General features: G+C 38.1%; 1 long non-coding RNA gene across 2 annotated transcripts; it reads right to left on the reverse strand.

Annotated features, from left to right (window-relative positions):
* Positions 1-19169: 19169 nt before the first annotated feature.
* On the reverse strand, positions 19170-20986 carry LOC103020496 (uncharacterized). Of its 2 annotated transcripts, none has more exons than XR_450525.2 (3): positions 20813-20986; positions 20404-20515; positions 19170-20227 (listed from the first exon to the last, which is right to left on the reverse strand). It is a non-coding gene; the product is annotated as an uncharacterized LOC103020496 (long non-coding RNA). The 2 variants fall into 2 exon arrangements; XR_003622824.2 differs by having other exon boundaries at positions 19172-20227; positions 20404-20512.
* Between the last annotated feature and the right edge of the window lie 460 nt (positions 20987-21446).

Here is a 21446-nt window from a genome sequence, read left to right on the forward strand (position 1 = left end):
TTGGGGAGATTTGAATTTTCTTCTCCTTTACCTATTTTTTCCTGTATCTCCCATGGAATAAAGGAATATCATCTTTACTTGCGTGATAATCCTCCCCCTGCATACATCTCTAAGTAAGAAATTTTTTAGTTTCAATTACTTTGAAATTTCATATAAAAAGAATCATACATTTTTTACATTTGTAAGAGTTTATCAAATAAAGGACAAAAATGTGACGATGCAGAAGGAAGCTGTCTAGAACTATACTATCCAATATAATAGCTGCCAACCACATGGAACTGTTGAGTACTTGAAATGTGACCAGTCCAAATTGCACACCAGATTTTTTTTTTTTTTTTTTTTGGGTGTGTTGGGTCTTTGTTTCTGTGCGAGGGCTTTCTCTAGTTGCGGCAAGTGGGGGCCACTCTTCATCGCGGTGCGCAGGCCTCTCACTATCGCGGCCTCTCTTGTTGCGGAGCACAGGCTCCAGACGCGCAGACTCAGTGATTGTGGCTCACGGGCCTAGGTGCTCTGCGGCATGTGGGATCTTCCCAAACCAGGGCTCGAACCCATGTCCCCTGCATTGGCAGGCAGATTCTCAACCACTGCGCCACCAGGGAAGCCCTGCACACCAGGTTTTGAAGACATACTTTAGTATGAGAAAAGGAATGTGAAACATCTCATTAATACTTTTATATTGATTACTTATTGAAATGTTAGTATTTTAAACATCTTGTTTTAAATAAAATATATTACAAAATTAAGTTTACTTGTTTCTTTTTATTTTTTAAATGTAGCTACCAGAAGACTTGAAATTACACATGTGGCTTGCATTATATTTCTCTTGGATGGCACTGGTCTACAAGCTCTCTGAATTCCTGACATTCAAAATTCTCACAAAACAACAGTTCTAAACAGTTTTTGGTGCCTATTGGACATCTATCCCAAGCCACTCATTTTGTTGTTGTTGTTTTCTTTTTGACTTCTTCTTAGTCTAACTCCTTACAGTATAAAGCTCTTCCTGCACCCCCTGCCTTTCTCTCCTGCAACTCCTCCACCCACCAACCAAAATGAACATTGTGCCAATTTCTCCATGCCCCAACAAGTCATCAGTCAGTGCTGTCATCCTCCAATTCCTTTGACCTCCCCTTCTTTCTCTCACCCACACCGGCCCTTCATTCCTACACTTGGGTCCTGCTCCCCACCCTCACCCCATCCTCTCATCCAAGACATCCCTTAGCTTTGGCTGACATGTGACTGATCATCATGGCCTAATTCCCAGCCACATCACCATTGCAAGAAGACCTTCCTAGCTCCTAAAACTAAAAGGCTTTACATCTCTTCTTATATATATAATTGACATAAAACATTATATTCATTTCAGGTGTGTGATGCAACACTTCGATATTTATATATGTTGTGAAATGATCACTACTATAAGTCGAGTTAACATCCATCACCGCATTTTTTTCTTGTGATGAAAGCTTTGAAGATATACTCTCTTAGCAACTTGCAGATGTACAATACAGTATTATTAACGGTAGATACATCCCCAGGGCTCTTACAGCTGAAGTTTGTACTTTTAACCCACTTTACCCGTTTTACCCACCCCCACCTTTTTTAAGCACTTTTTTTTAAGGTTTTACATTTTAAAACAAAACACCTCCTCATTATTTCTGCTCTACAGCAAGCTCTTTGAAGAGACAGGGCATCCATCGTGGTGATCCTGATGCCGTGATGTCATGATGTGATATACTGGAGAAGCACTGGATTTAGAACCCACAGACCTCTCTCTGGTTATGCTTGTGCCCCTGAGCAACCTGCTTCTCCTCCTGGCAGCACAGATTCCTCCTCTGTGAAGGGAGACTTGTACGCAGTGGCTTCCAGGGTCCCCTCGGTGATAACATTCTACAGCAGGAAGTTCATCTTGGGGTTCCTCTTATCTAAGTCTCACTTTCCTTCTCTGAAAAAGCAGAACAATAGTGGTACTTACCTTGTCAATAATGCTAAGCACAGTGCTGGATACTTATTATTTCAGACAAGCATGCTGGTTTGTGCAAAGACCAGCAACAGCCCGTTGGGGAGCGTATTATGCTCATTTTCGTGTATACTTACACTCGGTAGTTATTACTTCAGAAAAGTGTGCTGAATTTATTTTTACTTCCTTGGATCGGGCCTCCTCTCAATTTACTCTCTTCCTGGCTGGTTCAGATCAGTTTCCAACAGCAACGTGGATAGTGGAATCATCGCCCATGCACGACTCTTTTCAGCTCTCCTCCATCTCCCATTACTTCTCTGTCCAATATCCGTCCAGATGTTTTCTCATCAGACCCGACCTAAGTGAAAACAGAATCTTAAAGCATCCTCTTGCTCACTTTGGAGACACTATCTCAACTTCTTCCTCCCTCAAGCTTGGAGTCCGATCATTGTTTGAGATCGTTTTTCACCTCATCAGAGACCCTATAACTGCACACGTGACTATTGAGCATTTTAAGTGAGGCTACTCCAAATTAAGATGTACTGAAAGTTTAAAATATCCCCAGATCTTGAAGAGTGAGTGCAAAAATAAAAAAGGAATTAAAAACTTTTTTATATTGATTACACATTGAACGGATAACATTTTAGATATATTAGGTTAGGTAAAAATATATTATGAAAATTAATTTCACCTGTTTATCTGACTTCTTTAATACAGCTACAGGAAAATTTCAAGTCACATGTACGATTTGCATTATATTTCTATTGGCTAGTTAGTGCTGCGTTTACAATGATCAGCTTCTACTGCTTACTACTCTGGAGTAATAGCACAGAGCCGTCCTTGTAAACTACTGGACTGCAGTCAGTAAATGGAACAAATGGACATTTTGGGCGTAAGAATAAAGTGGCTTAGTTTCTTCTTCCATTGTCTTTTTTTTTGTTTGTTTGTTTGTTTGTTTGTTTGGCTGTGTTGGGTCTTCGTTTCTGTGCGAGGGCTTTCTCTAGTTGCGGCAAGCGGGGGCCACTCTTCATCGCAGTGCGCGGGCCTCTCACTATCACGGCCTCTCTTGTTGCGGGGCACAGGCTCCAGACGCGCAGGCTCAGTAATTGTGGCTCACGGGCCTAGTTGCTCCGCTGCACGTGGGACCTTCCCAGACCAGGGCTCGAACCCGTGTCCCCTGCATTGGCAGGCAGATTCTCAATCACTGCGCCACCAGGGAAGCCCCTTCCATTGTCTTTTAACTCTCTCAGCAGGGTTAGGCTGGTTTTCCCCTGCCCCTCCATGAAAATCTGACTTCTGGTCACTCTTAAGTATTAGAAAAGCTCAGAGTCATTTGAGTCATGAAACACATTCAATTCGTATTTAGAATTCCAAACTCACATTCTAGCATCCAGCTTCATTTAAAGTTTGGAGGACTCACCCTTCCTTAGCTAGATCTGCTGTGGGGGAAAAAAAAAAAAAAAGCTGCAGTCAGTGAAAGAGGCAGGGCTGTCACATTCCTCTTTCTCTCCCAGTCACTCTTCCCCAGCTTGCTAACCCAGGCTTCCGATTCCTCCAGCGGTGGAGAGCAGGCAGGCAGGGAGGTGTGGTCCTGCTGAGAGCAGGCTGTGGGCTTTCCAGGCCCTGCTGGTGTTCCAAACTGGCTCTTCCTCTTGCAGAGATTCCATGAGGTCTTTTGAAACCTCCCTCGTTGCTGAGGACCACTCACTCGAAATTCTCTTGGTGTGGTGGATGTGTTCTCCAACATTTTGCTTACTGTTTCCACAGCCTGGAGGACTCCAGCAATGCTTTGAAACTCTCTCTGATGAGGCTTCTTTACTCTTTTCTTTTAGTTTTTATCGAGTACAGTGTATGTATAAGTGGACCATGTGAAATGTCTCTTGGTGAGCAAACGTGTGTGACCATCACCTGAATCAACAGTCTTCACTTTTCTAATGGCTCCTCTAGACGAGGTCAACCCTTTCTGTGGTGTGGCCGCATCAGGTCCTGGGGACGCTCATGCACCCTTTGCCTCCACAAATTCCGGGAGGACGTGCCCACGGCCAGAGCAGCCCCTCCTTCACTCCCACCACCAGAGCAGAAAGCAAGCTTTACGTTTCTTCAGGTGTGGATCATCCCCTTGTCCACCCAGCTGCTGGGACTGACGTCAAGCTCACTGAGTGGACTCAAAGCCCCTCCACTTGCTTTAGGGTGAAGGAGAGCCATCTTTACCCCTTGTCTTGGGGGGTGGCACTGGGACTTGTAGCACTCCCAAAAAATTTTCCTCCTTCATCATCACTCCAGGTGGGGGAGGGGGCGTTTGAACCGGTTCTCAGCTCCCTGCTTTGAATGTGTTCATCTTGATCTGGTGCCTCACTTGGTCTAAAAATCATATTCATTTTTGCATAGATCAGAGAGCTGTGAAGACCTTGAGATAACATGTCTCTGGTCTTGACCCAGAGCGTGATACATGTCAAGATCAATCTTCTTGACTTTCCATGTCTTATGTGAATGAATATCACTGCTCCTAAAACTCAGATTATCTTTTTCTTCACCAAATATGCGTTTTTCCAAGCAGATTCAGTTAAAACCCTACTGCCCCTAAAAGAACAGATACATGGATATAGTTTATAGAGTACTTTGAACTTGCAAGAAGTTTGCGTTTCTTTTTTACTGCTGAATCCCAATCATTGCAGTTTGATGTTTCTTTGCTTTTTACGCAAAATAGAAGGTCTCACGGTCATCTGCCTCTACCACTGACTTACATGTTTCTCTGAGGATGACACCATCCTCAGTTTCTCAGGGCTGCTTCTCAGACAAGGCAATCCACAGATACAGCAGGTTAGCTGAGAAAACAGTGAAAAGGCTGTTATGGGAGCAGACAGGATGTAGTGTTTGGCATCTGGTACAGGACAGAGAATGTGTTATGAGGCTGCTCAGCCGACTCAAGAATCCCACACATGTTTTCTGAAGTTCATCCCTGGATAATCCCACTGTAATAGGAAAAATGGTGGCCATCCTTGGTCTATTTCTACAGCTCAGTGCAAATGTCGACTGTGGAAAAGTCTACACAGGAGACTCTGTCCTCAGTCATGGACCCTGGCCAGAGAGCATGAAATGTGTGTGGTTAGTTCAAAAGGGACCAGAACAAAAAGTACTAAAGGGTCATATGATCCATTCTCTTGGTTGGGAAAACAATTCAGTAACAGTCCCACTGACAGCGGGGCATCTCGGGAGGGAACCATCCCATGCTGTGGGGAGGTGTCGCTGGTCCTACGTGGAACTTTTCAACCACGTTCACACACCTGGCTACTGGGTTTCATCAGATGCACCATAAGGAATATGAAAGGCCAGAAATATAATAGAAACCAAAGAGTTCCTGTAGTTGAGAGAGAGATGATGTCTGAAAAGCAGGGCAGAGTTGCTTCTTGTCTGGGTCAGTGGCTTACTATGTTGGACAGAAAAGGAAAATGTCTGTTACTATTTGTAGGACATAAAACAGGAGTAATAAAAGCTGTGTTCAGCACCAAAGGACCCATTGTTATAAAACACTACAGAATACCCCTGTTGGTTCTTAGAGTTTATAGAAGCTCCCCAGTGGAAGCTGTAGTTTTGCCCTTTATGTTTTTTTGACTCCAGATGCAGCTCCTAAACTCCTGCATGTTCGTCAGAGGAACAAGGAGAGGTCATTTTGCAGCATCTTGCCCTTTGAACCCAGATGGATAGCCTGTGATTACCTTTGCACGCAGAAAACATCTTTGGAAATTTCTTCTTCCCGCTCTGACTCTACTTGCCTAAACCAGTTTGTGTTCCATGAAGAGAAACTGGCAATGAATTCTTTAACAACATAGGAGACCCTTCCAAAACACACACACACACACACACACACACACACACATGCACACATGCACACACACACACACTATCCTTGCCCTAAAGCCCCCAGGGCAATATAGAACGTTTCCAAGCCCAACCAGCATCTGAGTAAGAGTCATTTTTAATTAAAGAAACTCAATTTCATATTTCACACAATGATGTAATGGCAGATCCTTGTGGAAACTGTGTGACACACAGCAACACATGTGAAATGGAGGTAAAAGGAAAGTTTAAATGAAAATACGTATTTGAGCTGGTTATTAGGAACAGTAACATTTCCAGGAATGGGTCACTCGGGGAAGCAGTTGATTTGGCTGGGGATAAACAGTGCCTCCTAGGTGTGCCCTGAGAAGAAATGATCAGAACTTAATTTTAAATCTGAAGATTGTAATAAGAACTTGGTTATTTAAAGTCACTGCCAAAGAGAAGGGAGCAAGCATAAACCAACCCCCAGAGGATGAATCGTGGAATGCTCATGCTGCCCTTGAGGTCAGAAGGAGGGGCAGAGATTAGTTCAATATGCTAAAGCTAATTTCTTCTGATCTTTTCCAATGCTGTAGCAATAGGAACCCTCTGGTTACACAGTTCTCTGTCTCAACAATGAGTTTCTGAGATCGGCATTAATGTATGGGGCAGAAAGGAGAGAAAAGATTCATTCCATAGAGGGCTCTCTGCCAGCTAAGGGTTTTGGTGAAATGTTTGTAATCTGATGCTTTTGGTCTTAATCTTCTCATTTATAGACTGATTTTACATTGCTGGACACTCACTATGTTCCTCCCAGACCAATGTTATTTTTGCAGAAGAATAAATACACGGTAGACATGACATGACAATTCTTTTTTTGCCCGGGCTGGAATCTAAAATTTGAAACAGCTGATATTCTCTTCCTTAAATAACTAAAACACAGATTTGGTAGTTTACCTTGGTGTTCTACCAAGAGTGTGCTCAAATGGGCATACTTGAACTGTGCAAAGGGGTAGGAATTGAATGGTTGGGTGGGCAGCAGGATTGGGTGCAAGATGAGCCATTTCCTGAGGCTGTGCAGGGGAGGACAACTCAGGACAGTGCTTGGAAATGAAGAATTTGCAGTTAACAGTCCCTCAGGTATAACCCTGAGATCAAGAGAAAGCTAATGAAAGAATGATTTTACTCTCTATGCCAGAATCAACCAAAATTAACTAGGCTTTTAATTTTACATATTAGCATAAAGTCTATAAATAGATTATGTCAGGTTTAAGCTTCCCAGAGATTAAAATTGACTGTATTAATCTTTCTTTAAAGCATCATTATATTTCTCTGGAACACAAAAGCAAATGCTATGAGTCACAAAAGTATGCAATTTCAAGGTCAGTTGATAGTGTGTCACTCAAGGCTTCCCAGATACCAAATAAAAATTCCATTGCTTTGCGTGTGTGTCTTACTGTCTTGCTCCCCTTGCCTGACTACAACTCAATGACCTTCAAATGCAATATCTATTGTTGCAGTAACTTTCATCTTTACCTGAGTGAAGCAGAATCAATGCATTTGACCAGCAATTCCAATTAAGCCACTATAGACAATCCTGCTGAATCTGCAAGCTTTGGATTTATATTGAATTAATGAAAGCTGAAAGGCATTCCCATATTACAGCCACACTTAATGCATCCTTGTCAAAAAGAAATGTAATTACAATATTACACATACATAGTAGGTTGATCAACTTATGCAAGGTGACAACTATGAATTGATCATGTTAGAGTGTCAATAAAAATCCCTGTAGCTATTACATAATGTGCCGCTTTTAGATTATTTAATTCCCTAGAGCCTGGATGGTTCAGATGATTAGTAAAGAGATACCATTTAGAGTCACTTATTTTCATGTCAATGGTTTAAATAGACTGGTAGGTAGTATCAAAGGCAACTGCTCCATATCAATTAGCTTTTATTGTTTAAACAAAACTCAGGTCTTAGTCTAACAATTTATTTCTATATGGGTAAATCCAAGAAAAAATATTTTTAAATATTTACAGTTAATCTTTGGAGTAAAAAAAAAAAAAATCCTGGAAGAAAAAAAAAAGCAAGGGAATGGATAAGATGGCAAAGAAACATTTACATCTACTGTCTGGGGGCTCTGATTTAGGCATTAGACATGCCTTAAAGCATTAGCTTTGCCAATCACCTTTAATATTAGTTTTTGGCTTGCTAGATTAATTAGAAGAGAAAAAGAATCTAAGCTCTAAAATGTTTAAAAAAGAGAGAGAGAAAGGTGCATCTAGTTACCTAAGTACTATGATCAGTTAACCTCTGTAGTAATGTTGACATGATGGTTGGCAAACTTGACTATCTTTTTTCATCAACAATAGTATCAATAGTATTATGTTAATTTCTTATTTGAGATATTACAGAAAAGAAGTCCCTATTCCCCTTTGACCCCTACTAACAAAAAAAACCAAAAAACAAAAAACAAGGAAAAATAAGAAACACCACCACCCTGAACCAAAATTTATGACAAAGGGCTACTGAATGTACTGGAAACTGTGCCCAAGGAAAGGAAAACTCTAAAAGAAAAAGTCTGAGCTCTGCAGACCTTGAGATAACATGTTTTCCAGACCAGATGGCCCACCAGAGGGGTCAACCCAGCTGCTTTGACTGGAGCAGCAAGGTCAGGGTGTGTGGGCTAGCCAGGTGAGCTTCCCACAGAGAGGCAGAGGACTTACTTTTGCAAGAAATAGTCTGTCAGTGAGACTGGAGCTCGAATAAACCTGGACAAAGCTTTGGTTACATGAAGATAAGTAAAATTTAAATTGCCAAAAAAGAACCTGTGTCTAAGGAGCCAGAGTGATTTCCCCCATGTGAAGGCAGAATCATACCAACCAGGCAGAGTGCTGTGACAAAGTAGTCAGAGGCAACGTAGTAATTGTTTCTGTTATCCCAGTTTATCTCTGCTTATCCCTACACTTTTGTTCTCCAAACAGCTAGTGCAGGTAAACTTCCACCATTCAATGATGAACACCAACATGGAATTTATACACATACTGCAAGAAACAAGGAAGAAAGAAAAACAAGTGAAGAATACACATCAGAAAATTATACACAAATCAGTTTGAGATTATGATCAAACATCTTCATGAAAATTAAAGAAAGCAAATGTGATATGACTTCAGAGGGAGAAAAAAACAGAAAGAAAAAAAATCAGGGCTCATAAGAGAAAAACATAAGAGAAAATGATTTGCTTTTTAAAGGACATGAAATGAAAGAAAATATAAACATAGCAAAAGTGAAAGTCCTATTAGAAATAGAAGTTACTGGAAAAAAGTTAGAAACATATAGGAAATGCTTTAGAAAATTTGAGCATATTGAAAAGGAAAATAAATCGTTTTTTTTAAAAAATGACTTAAGGGTAAATGTTAATTATGTAAGACAGTTAAAGGAGAGCAGCCACTGTATCTTGAAGAAGATAACCAAAAAGTAGCAGAAAAAAATTGAAACATAAAATAGAAGACTCGTATAATTTAAATTAATTAATTAAACAGAATGAAGGATCATATTAAGTCCCAGGAAAATGATTTGATACAAATCAGTTCTGATAAACCTTTCTAGAAAAAAGTATATAACTTCAACCTTCTAAAAAAAGAACAAATAATATCATTAGGAATGGTGGGGACTACTCAATCAATTTAAATATAAAAGTAAGTCTAAATATACTTGAAAATTATTGTTACATTTCACAATATTTAACATAATAAATTAACAAGAATGACAACGTAGAAATAATAATCCAATTAACAAAACAGGGAGAAAAGTTAGAAAAATGGTAAAAGGAAATATTCAAAGAAATAATGGTAGAAAATTTTCCAGGATTCAAGAAAAACATTCTCCTAAAATTGAAAGACCCTCTGAACCTCAAAGAGGATAAATAAACATAAAGTAGTCCTTACAGCAAAAGGGCAAGAATAGCCAAGACACTATTAAAGAAAAATTAAGCTGGGGTGTTGGCCTTGCTAGATACAGTAATTTTTTAAAGTATGTTATTGACACTGAGATAGAAAAATAGCTAATGAAGCAGAAAAAAGAAACCATAAACAAATCAAGTATAGAAACTCGATATATGACAAACTGGTAAGCCATATCAATGGGAAAGTAGAGACTATTCAATAAATGGTTTGGGGACAACTTTTTATTCATATGAAAAAAGTTAAAAATGGAGGCCTACCTCACATAATTTCCAACTATCAATCCCAGATGAGTAAATGTGAAAAGCAAAATTTTCAAACTTTCAAAAGTTGGTAAAGGACGTTGGCTTCAGCTCTGATGTGTCAAGACCTTAAAAGCCATCACTCCTATCCTTACAACAAGAAAAAAGCTGAACAAAGTGAAAATCAACAACTTTTCTTGGAGCCATTCAAGAATTGAGATCACAGGTAAAACCACCACCTGAAATCAGGAGTGGCTGATGAACATAGAAAATCACAACTGAGATTAGTTTACCTGAAGCAGAAGCAGCTAGAGCCCTAAATTAATAGGAACACTGAAACAGTAACTTCAACAAATTGCTGGAGGCACAGTATAGAATAGCGTGAGAATGAGAAACTCCCAGGGGCTGCAACCAGAGAGGGCACCACCCTTGCATGGGTTTTACCTCCAGAAACCCTACCAGGGTTTCACAGTGAACAGCCAAGAAAAACCCTCCTTTCTGGCAGGGGGAGAGGACAGTAAGCATTTTGAAATATGCTCAAAGCATTCTCCATTACAAAGGCTTATTCAAGAAATAAAAAGAGCCTAATCAGATGTGATAGAAGGGAAATTATTCAACTCTACCTCTTCTAGTCTTCCTGTCTCTCTTAAAAAGGAAAAAAAAAAAAAAAACAATGTTTAGAAACACTTGTGAAGGTCCTAACACAGGGACACAGGTCCACTAAAACACTGAGATATAGTCATAAGACTGTAGAACACTGCCCTTCATCCCACACCTGACCACCACATCAGCAGGGCTCCAGTGTAATAACAGTGGGTTACAGCTGAAAGAGCAGCAAGACACAAGCTCTATTTAAGAAGGAACTTTTAGGGAAACCCAAAGCCAACAGAGGAGATAAAAACAAAGACACCAAGGGAAATTGAAGCCTCCTAAAACCTACAGCTACAGCAAACATTAAATCCAGGAAAACTTCTAGCCAGATTTACATAAAACCTCACACTAAAGGCCTATTTACCTCTGTTTCTATTACTCAGTTCATGATATCCAGCTTTCAACCAAAATTTACAAGGCACGCTAAAAGGCAAAAAAAAACACAGGCTAAAGAAGCAAATCAAACATCAGAATGAGATTTAGATATGGCAGAGATTTTGGAATTATCAAACTAGGAATTTTTTAAAACTATGTTTAATATGTTAAGGGCTCTAATGGAAAAAGTTGACAATATGCAAAAACAGGTAATCTGAGCAGAGAGATGAAAACTCTAAGAAATAATTTTAAAGAAATGTTACAAATCAAAGCACTGAAACAGAAATGAAGGAAGTCTTTGATGGGCTCATTTGTAGACAGGACACAGCCCAAAGACAGAATCAGTGAGTCTGAATATATGTCAATAGAAAATTCCCAAACTGAAATGCAAAGAAAAAGGAGAGCAAAAAAATAGAACAGACTATCCAAGAACTGTGGGACAATTTCAAAAGGAGAAACATATGTGATGGTGAACTATTAGAAGGAGAAAAAAGAGGTGACAGAACAGAAAAAAATATTTGAAATAACAATGGCTGAAAATTTTCCAAAATTAGTGAGACACAAAACCATAGATAAGAGAAACTCAAAAAACACCGAACAGGATAAATACCAAAAAAAAAACGACTACTGGGTATATTATATTTGAACTTCAGAAAATCAAAGACAAAGAGAAAATCTTGAAAGCAAACCAGAGAAAACACACACTGTACCTATAGAGGAACAAGAATAAAAATTATATCAGACTTCTCTTCAAAAACCATGCAAGCAAGAAAATAATGGAATAAAATATTTAGTGTTGAAAAAAACCCCACCAACATGAATTCTATATACAGTGAAAGTATCCTTCAAAAGTTAAGGAAAATGAAGAGTTTTTCAGTCAAATAAAAACAGGGACTCCATCACCAGCAAACCTGGTCTACAAGAAATGTTCCAAGTTCTTAAGGGAAAAGGAAAATTATATAGGTCAGAAACTCAGTTCTACATAAAGAAAGGAGAAGTGTCAAAAAAGAAATAAATGAAAGTAATAAAACGTTATATTTTTCATACTCTTAATTGATCTAATAGATGACAATTTGTTCAAAATAATAATAGCAATAGTATATTGGTTGATTATAGCTTATGGGTAAGTGAAATGAATGACAGAAATGTTATAAGGTATGAAAGAGGATAATTGGAAATAATCTATTATAAGATATCTGTACCACCCATAAAGTGATATAGTGCTCTTTGAAAGTAGACTAAGATTAGTTGAAAATGTATATTAAAATTCTTGAAAAACTAATAAAAAAATTTTAAGTATAATTCATATGCTAGAGAGGAGAGAAACTGGAATCATATAAAATGTTCAATTAAAATCAGAGAAGGCAGAAAAAGAGTTAAATATTTAGAAAGAAAGAACATATACAATAAATAAAAAGTTATAAAACTTGAAGATATCAATAATCACTTTAATAATATCAATGGTCTAGTGCCCTTCAGGTCTTGGAAGGTTTTTTTTTTCGTTTTTTTTTTTTCAAATGAGGGACTCTGAACTTAAAGCTTTATTACCTTCATGGTAAATATACCTCTGTATTCTGTTTAAAAGCAAAACAAAAAGAAACTAATGCATAGAAAAAGACTGAAAGGAAATACCCTGAAAATATTGACAATGTGTTTAGGTGTCGTAACTACGTGTAGATTTTATTTTTTTCTGTCTACTTTTCTGTACTATCAAAATTTTCTTTAACCATCTTTTGCTTTAGCATTATATTAGTTTAAGTGATATTTCTTCTGGCTTTAACTGTTCTACAGGCTGTAATCTTTTGATTTACTTTCTATCCAGTCCTTTGATAAGATGTTTCTAGGCTTGTGAATTGTTTATTCACAAGTTATAACTGCTCAACCAAATCTTCTTTAAAACACTATGTAGATGCATATGTAAGTTGCAATGCTAACAACTTCATTGATAACAAATAACAAAGGGAAGAGTTAGCTGGCAGATAGCCATAATTCTTACAGATTATGCAACAAACATGTAGGCAAAACTTTCTCCTCTGGCATATAAGCAAAACGTTTTATAAGAGGCAAAAGTGCTCTCAATTTTTATTTAGTGAAACATAGTCATATTCATGTTAAACTACATTTGCCAAAGTGTTCATGGATAAACCCAAAAATAATTTTATTCAGTCTTAGTATGAATTTCCTTGTGTGTTTTCCATTTAAGGAAGGCCTGTTGCTCAAACAGTGTAAAAATGCTGCACATTCCCATCATGAGTACAACAAAAAACCTAGAAGGGTCTGTATATGGTCACAATTTGTTGATGAATTTAGGGCAAATTTTCCAAACTGGAATTCCACAGAATATCCTTTCAAATGGTATTTAAAGATATGGGATGAAAAATGACTCTTCTAAAAATATTTGGTAACATTGGGTTAAGCAAATGCTCTGTGTGTGTGTGTGTGTGTGTGTGTGTCACTTTGTTAGTTGTTGCTTTTAACTACCATCCTACTGACTTTAATGGGTAATAAGTATTATAAATCGTCAAGAGAAAATAGAGTATGCTGCATTTTCCAAAACTTTTTGATCATGGAGCACATTTTTCTTTCTTGAGCTATTAAAGTCACTAGATGAACATTTTGAGACCCATCATTTGGGAAAATGTTGACTTGGTTTCTGATGTTTGTTCTAATATGTGTGTCCTATGAAGTGTGATATATGGAATCAATGAAAATGGGAGTCATCTGTCAACATTGAAAACTAAACAAAAACATTGCTACTGGGGAAGTGGTTTACCTTTGCTTGAAGGCAAATTCCATATTTATATTTTTAGCATAATTCTATCTGGAACATTGCAACATAGGGGAAAAAATCACCCAGCCCCAGTATAGTCACTATGGAAACCTGTTTTTTTTAAAAAAGTGGGAGGAGGGAGAAGGAGAGAGACTGTGCAAAAGAATTATTAAAATATTCAAGATAAAATTGTAAAACGTGAGTTCACAAATGTATTCAGTTAAATGCATGTCTACCAGTTACCCACCTCTTTCAAGTAAAAGTGAAACATTCTAAAGGAAAGCAGGGGTGGGAAAAAGGATTTCACATTTACCTTTCTCCAAGTTTTTGCTAGAAATGTAAAATTCAATGAAGTAAATGATGTATTCCAAGTCTGCCACTTTAAGTAACACAAAATACTGTTGACAACAAAGCATTACACCAAATTACAAGACTGACTGTGACACCAAATACATGAACCATAAGAATGGCACATACGTGGTTGACAGAGCAGTTCTGGAAAGGCAGGTGAATACCAGATGAAGGTAAGATAACCAAAATTCCCACGGAAAAAGGGTGCTGCACATAGGAAAGACGGAAAACACGCAAATACCCACAATAATATCTTTGAAAACCACTTACAACTTTCTAAATTCAAGTTAGATATCCTCTTCAAGATAATATCCCTAGAGTAGGAACCGCTCATGGTTTTAGGCTGCAGATAAAAGAAATTGCAGTCAGGCTTTGTCATCTGCCCCTCAGATCTGCCCTCTGCTGCAGCTGTTGGCTGTCTGGGACAAGGCAATGCTCAGCACAGGACTTCCAAGTTTGTGGCTGTTGCCTGCTGGAAACTTTTTTGGACTGATTATTCTTTGAACTTTGAAAATCCAGTTTCAAAATTGTCACTAATAATTGGAATACAAATATCAATGTCCTATTTTATGTGCTATGCATACGATGTGACCCAGTGGTGTGCTGGAGACAATTTTATATGTCTTTCTTCCCAACTTCATGTTCAGTGGTATCAATACAGTGATAGCTTGAAATCTGCTGTAGTGGAAGTATCGACACTATAGACATTCGCAAATACTACATATCACGGCTTTTTTCTTTTCAGAAAGTCAATTGTTTGACACTTGCCAGTTCACCTCTGTTAATGCCTATTAGTGTTCTGCAATTCTCTTGATTATTGATTGTTACTATTAACCTTCATTAAAAGATGAGGCTTTTCTGATGCTTTTACCTAGATTCACATTTAGGTTATAAAAAGAGGGGAAAAAGTTATGATAAAAGATCTGGGCTCCCCCCAACCAGTTTGCAAGGCAGAAATAGAGACACTGATGTAGAGAATAAACATATGGACACCAAGGAGGGAAAGCGTGGGGAGGGGTATGAACTGAGAGATTGGGATTGGCATATATACACTAATATGTATAAAATAGATAACTAATAAGAATCTGCTGTATAAAAAAAATAAATAAAATTCAAAAAAAAAAAAAGATCTGGGCTCCCTCCAGAGTCTTGCCTAAAACACAGAGTGTAATCTACTGCAAGAAATATCAAACTAATCTGACCAGAGCCCAAATGCCAGGGGAATTCTGACTATCAGTACTCAGACAGGAACAGGAAAAACTCTGCATTAATGTATAGCAACCAGGCTTTTTGGTAAGAATTCTGGAAGTACCATCCGTAAGTTCTATCAACGTGCTAATTGTCGTTTATAAGCACCAGCTATTAGTAACCCTTAATAATTCACTTAGCAAGTTTACTGTATACAGAGCCATTGTATGGGGAGTTTTGGGTTCTACACTGCACAAAGGAATCTTTGCAGGGTTGAGCAGGGTCTGAAGTGCAGTCTGCCCTCCACCCTCAGGCTGCGGGGCTGCAGCCACCTGGGCACCTTGTAATTTTTACAAAGGTGTAGTATGTGCTAAGGACTACACCGATAGTAAATAACCCTTGGTCATACATAGGTAAAAATAAAGAACTGGAGAATTGGGAGTCTTTCACAGACAAGAAAAACAAACAACGAGATTTGTACTTTTCAATCAGAAGGCTCCTTCTAAGACCAGGGCCTATCTAGGATACTTTAAAAATTATGCTAGAGAATTCCAGCCAGGACAACTCTGCAACTTCAAGTTCTGACCCACCCCTGCTACTCCAAATACATAACAGTGATAGATTTGTTTGTTAAGTAAGACAAAGAAGTCACAGCCAGACTCCAACACAAGACAAACATGTCTGTGGAAAGAAACAGAAGACAAGTACAAACGGATGAGCAGAGATGGAGCCTTGGCAAAACAGTAGGCAAGATGGGGAGAGAGAAGTCAAAAGATTAATGGAGAGAGAGGTGAACCGAGGGTCGGACATCTAGATGGATGTGGGGATGGAGATGGTGCAAAAGGTAAAACCAAAACTCTAGAGAAAATAACAAGATGGGCCAACAGTCACTGAGTTGGTCCAGCACATGGAGGTTCTGTGATCTCTGGCAGAGGACAGAAACACGACAAGACTTGCCATAATGTTAGAAAGCTATATTGCTAAATATGTATGTTAAAATGTTAAGGGTGACCACTGAAAGGAGGGAAGTACAATCTTCAGCTTCCAAACCAGCAGATGAATGAAAAGGGAATACAGGAAAGTTTATCAGTCTGTCAGACACAGGGAAGGAACAAAGTAAAAGAATGTGAAAGGACATGAAATAAGGCAGCAAAAAGTAACTCCAGTTCAGCAGGGCTCACAATGCAACTCACTATTAAAAGACAGCATTTGTCTGAATGCATTAAAAACAAAACTTCTGTGCTGGTTACGAAAAGCATACCTGAAACAAAATTACACAGAAAGGCATAAAATTAGGTGATACACAGAAAAAAATATATATCGTATAATATAAATGTAATACCTAAACGTATATTTTATAATATAGGTATATGTTTTTTCTTTCTATCACCTCTTTTTATATCTATCTATAATGATAGGTAAGTGATAGATAGATAATCAGGCAAATATCTAGCCAAAACAAAGCTGGTATATCAGTATTTGGATTAGATAAATAGAAGCTAAAGGAAAAATCATTAAGAGAGATCATTTGGAACCCCATGTAATAGTGACTAGAACAATCTATCAGGAAAATACAAAAGTCATAAGTTTCTATACAACTAACAGCAGAGCCAAAATATATATATATGAAGCAAAACTAAGAGAATGGCAAAAAGAATTTGGCAAATATATCATCATTGTGAGTGATTTGAACATCTTCTAACAGAAACTAATAGACCAAGTGGACCAAAGGTTAGTAAAGATATAGAAGATTTAAACAGACAAGTTAACAAGTTTGATCTAATGGATATATGTAACCCAGAACCAGCAGAGAATATACAATCTCTTCAAGTAAACATGGAATATTTATAGAAACAGACCATGTGCTAGGTCACAGAGGAGGCCTCAACTAATCCAAAGAATAAGTATCACGTAGGCCATGTTCTCCAACAGTAAAGCCATTAAATTAGAGAGAAATAAAAAGATCCTTTTCAAAACGAGAAGAAACACTGCTAGAATAGGAAGAACAAATGGACCAAGAGCCCAGAGAGATATGCATTTAAATCCGAGGTTCAACACGTGCCTGCTGACTGTCCTTGAAATAAGGCACAACCTCTCTGGGCCTTGGTTTCTGCACATGTCATATGGGTACAATAATACCTCTCTTACAAAATTCTTGTGCAGATTAAATGAGGAAGTATCTTAAAATCACCTAGCACAGTACCTGGCAGAAACTCAAATACTAGTTTTAGTCCTTTCACATAGTATGTGTTCAATAAAAAGGGATTGAATTAATAGCTGCATAAATGAATACCAAGTAGAGATAAATACACATTCTTTTGCAAGTGGAATTTAGAATAAAATTTAATTAATCAACAAGGTCCTCTTTTAAACAGAGACAAGAAAAAATATGGCACGTTCTATGTTTTTAATTATCCTCTGATTTGAAAAAGAAAGAAAAGATTTTGTCAGGACCTCTGGAAAATCTGATGCTGCATCCTGTTTGTCCCTCTCATGTTCATTTTTCTAATTGGTTCAGATCATGTGGTCACTTTATCCAAATAAAAAAAGGCTTTGCTTGTGAAAGAAGAGAAGCTTGGAGGACAACGTCTGATAGCTTACAGCCCACAGTTCAGAGAAAAGCAAGCCGCGGGCACCAGTTTTCAGAGGGAACCCAACTAAATTCAAAGAGCCTAAGTCAGCTAGATATAAGAGAGAGTTTCCTGACAAAAAGGGCTACCACTCCATCACATCAGGCAGGGATTTGTGTGATCTCCTTCCACGTTTGATGTTTCCAGATGTCCTGAACTTGGTACAGGCTGTGAGGCAAGCTGAGATCCACCCACCTTGTGGCCACGACAGTTAACGAGATGGGTGCAGTGATGTGACACAGAGATACTCCCATCACTCTAATCCTCACATTGGCTGTCTCTCCTAGAAGGCTTTTCAACTTGTGTTGGGCCAGTTATTTGTTTGGTTGCTGCTTTTCTATGCGACTCAGAAAGAGAAAGCTTTTCTGCTCCCTTCATTTTTTCACTGGTGCCAAGAACTTGTCGATTTAGTTGTTAGATGGAGCATGATATTCCCAAGGCTTTGATCAAAGAAGAAAACTTTTCCAGATCTTAGATAAAGGTGGCATTGATGACAAAGCTAATAAGGCCACGATGGACAGTCCAAGAATTAAGCACTGCTACCAGGAAGACAGCTTGTGGTTCTTATGGAGCTTGACTTCTGTTTCACCCGAAAAGTATAATGTCTTGGTTTTTCTCTCCCCACTAAAAATACTAAACATTTCCAAAGCAAATATGGATTAATTAGTGAACAAATAATTTGACTAGCTAGGTCAGTTCTTTATGTCATATACCAAAATAAGTTCCAGGTAGATTCAAAAATTTAAGGTAAAATTAATATAGGTGAATGCTTTTATAATCCTAATGTGGAAAAGATCTTGAGATCAACTGTAGAAACTAAAGAGAAAAATTGACATATTCTAAATGTTTGTATGGTTAGAAACATCATAAATAAATTCAAAAGCAACACACAGGAAAAGCAGCTTTAACATCTGTGACAAAGTTCATGTTCTTAATATACAAAAAACAGTTACAGCCAAAAAGAAAAGAAAAAGGGAAAATGGGCATCATCAGTCACTTCCCAAAGGAGAAAATACAAGTGACTAGTAAACAGACCTAAGAAAAGTGCAACTTTAGTAGTAAACAAGGAAATGCACATTAAAACAATGAAATACCATTTTATTGGTTTTACTTATTTTTCATTTTTTAGTTATTGCATCGGTAAAAATTCGAGTGCCTACCCAATATTATTGAACCCATTGTTGGCAAGTATGTGGGGAAATAAACACTCTCTTACCAAAGCCAAGAATTAAAAAAAATTTTTTAAGAAGTACAGTTTTCGAGGGGTTGGGGGAGGGAGGGAAATGGAAATAGACATAATACATTAAAATCCTTAAAAATGGACACACTCTTTGATCAAAGAATTTTAGTTCTAGGAATTTATTCTCAGGAAGTAATCAAAAAGAAGAAATTGATGTGCCTTTAATCATCCAGGCTTGTTTATTGTAGCAATAAAGCAAATAATCAGTGTCATTCAATAGAGGAATGTTTAATTATGAAACATACACACAGTGAAGCAGTTTGTAATGATTAAAAATGAAGATGTGGAACTAGATCTATTGACATGCCAAAACGTCCACATTACATGAAGTGAAAAATGCGGGTAAACAAGATTGTATAGCCTGATCTATTTTCCCCCAACCTTTCATCTAGATATGTATATACGTATATAAAGACACAGGGAAAACTCCAAGAGGATAGAGAGTGAAGTTTTCATAGATGTTTCCTCTCATTGGTAGGATTTCAGGGAATTTTCACTTTCTTCTTTGGTTTTCTGTTATCTTTTTTTTTTTTTTACAACAAACTTTTTTTTTTTTTTTTTACTTTAGGGATCAGAAAACTCATAAGGTAATTCATACTGAGGAGAATAAAAAGAAGAAAGCCATAGTTTAATGAGGCAAAGAAATTCTAGTTTTGGAAACTTCCAAACAAATCATGAATTTTGTTTAACATCTCTTTGGGGGTCTCACTGTAGCTCAAGAACTTTTTTCTCTTTTTCTTTTTCACTGAGCAGCAACTCTGTGCAAACATCCAATAGACATCCTTTCATTCAGTCCCACTAACAACCATTAAAGCTGCTGTCAGCACTCTTGGTTCAACTCTAAGGAAGCACTCTGGGAACTGTACCCCGGCAGGTGGTGGAGGAAGTCCAGAGACGCATCATGATTTGGCTACCTTCTCTGGGAGAGATACATGGTAGGAGGTTTATCAGACTTCTGTGTTCAAATCCAGCTCTGTCACCATGGCTGCATCACCTCAGGCAAGTTATTTTGCCTCAGGTGGTTCCATTTCCTGACCTGTAAAATAAAGATGATGATTTGGGAGATTGGGATTGACACATATACTCTAACATGTATAAAACAGATAACTAATAAGAACCTGCTGTATTAAAAAAAAACAAAATACAATTCAAAAAAATAGAAAAAAAAATTTTTTTAAATAAGAAAATAAAGACGATGAAAACGGTCCCTACCTTAAGAGCTTGTTGTCAAGGATGAGTATACGTAAGGCACTTAAAATAGTGCCTGGCTCTTGGAACTGTTCTGCGTTTGTTATTATTCAGCACATGGCTCACAGGCTCCCTGCTTCCAAAAGCAAGGATTGCATGAGGGCTTAGCAATGACCGTCTCCACCTACTAGTGTAGAATTATTGAAAAGACCTACTCTAAGGGAAAGTGCATGAGGGTGTGACTCGTGGGTCCCCACCTCTCCTCCTCTCAGCTAGTTGTGGGTTGTTGAGTCACATGCAGGGGACAAGGCTGATGCTCTGGTAGAGCCAGAACTCAGACCCACCTCCACCCAACTCCCCTACACCCACCGTTCGCTTTCTACTCTGGCTAATATCTAAAGGGGTAAACGTGTATTTATACTAGTAGGCTTACCAGGTCAACGGAGATGAAAATGTACGTGCCCAGTGGCCTGTAGCACGCATCTGGTCCTGTGTGCGTTTTTCTTCCTTGTGGCACCTTAATTTTTTATCTTGCAGAAGGCATCCTTGTGGAATCGCCAAACAAAAATATTTGCCTTCCGAAACGATGATAAAAGTGGTAACGAGTGAATCTGCAAAAAGGGCCAAATTCTCTTTTAAAAATAAAAGCAACCCAGTATGTGCTGCCTGAAATTGCGAGAAACTTTAGGAACATGAAGCATGTAACTTCCTTTTAGAAACACTATCCCGAAATATTTTGCATATTCTGGCTTAGGCTTCAAAAGAGACTTTGATTCATGTTTCACGTTTTTAAAAAATTAGTACAACTTACTGATTGCCTGGGGTGGGCGGGGGGGTGGGTGGAATTCTAGTTTGCCTCAATTACACTGATGCCCAACAGTGTTTATGAACCTTGTTCTATCATCTAGTGACGGTAGCTTCTGAAACAACAACCAGGACATGGGGTTTGACAATCAGCGGTCTGTTTATGTGGGCAGAATAGTTAGCAAACCAGAAAATTCAGGACATATGCATGACATTAACTACATGTAATGAATGATACGTGTGAATAATGTATGCATATATTG

Source organism: Balaenoptera acutorostrata, chromosome 6, assembly GCF_949987535.1.
Source record: "Balaenoptera acutorostrata chromosome 6, mBalAcu1.1, whole genome shotgun sequence".
NCBI lineage: Eukaryota > Metazoa > Chordata > Mammalia > Artiodactyla > Balaenopteridae > Balaenoptera > Balaenoptera acutorostrata.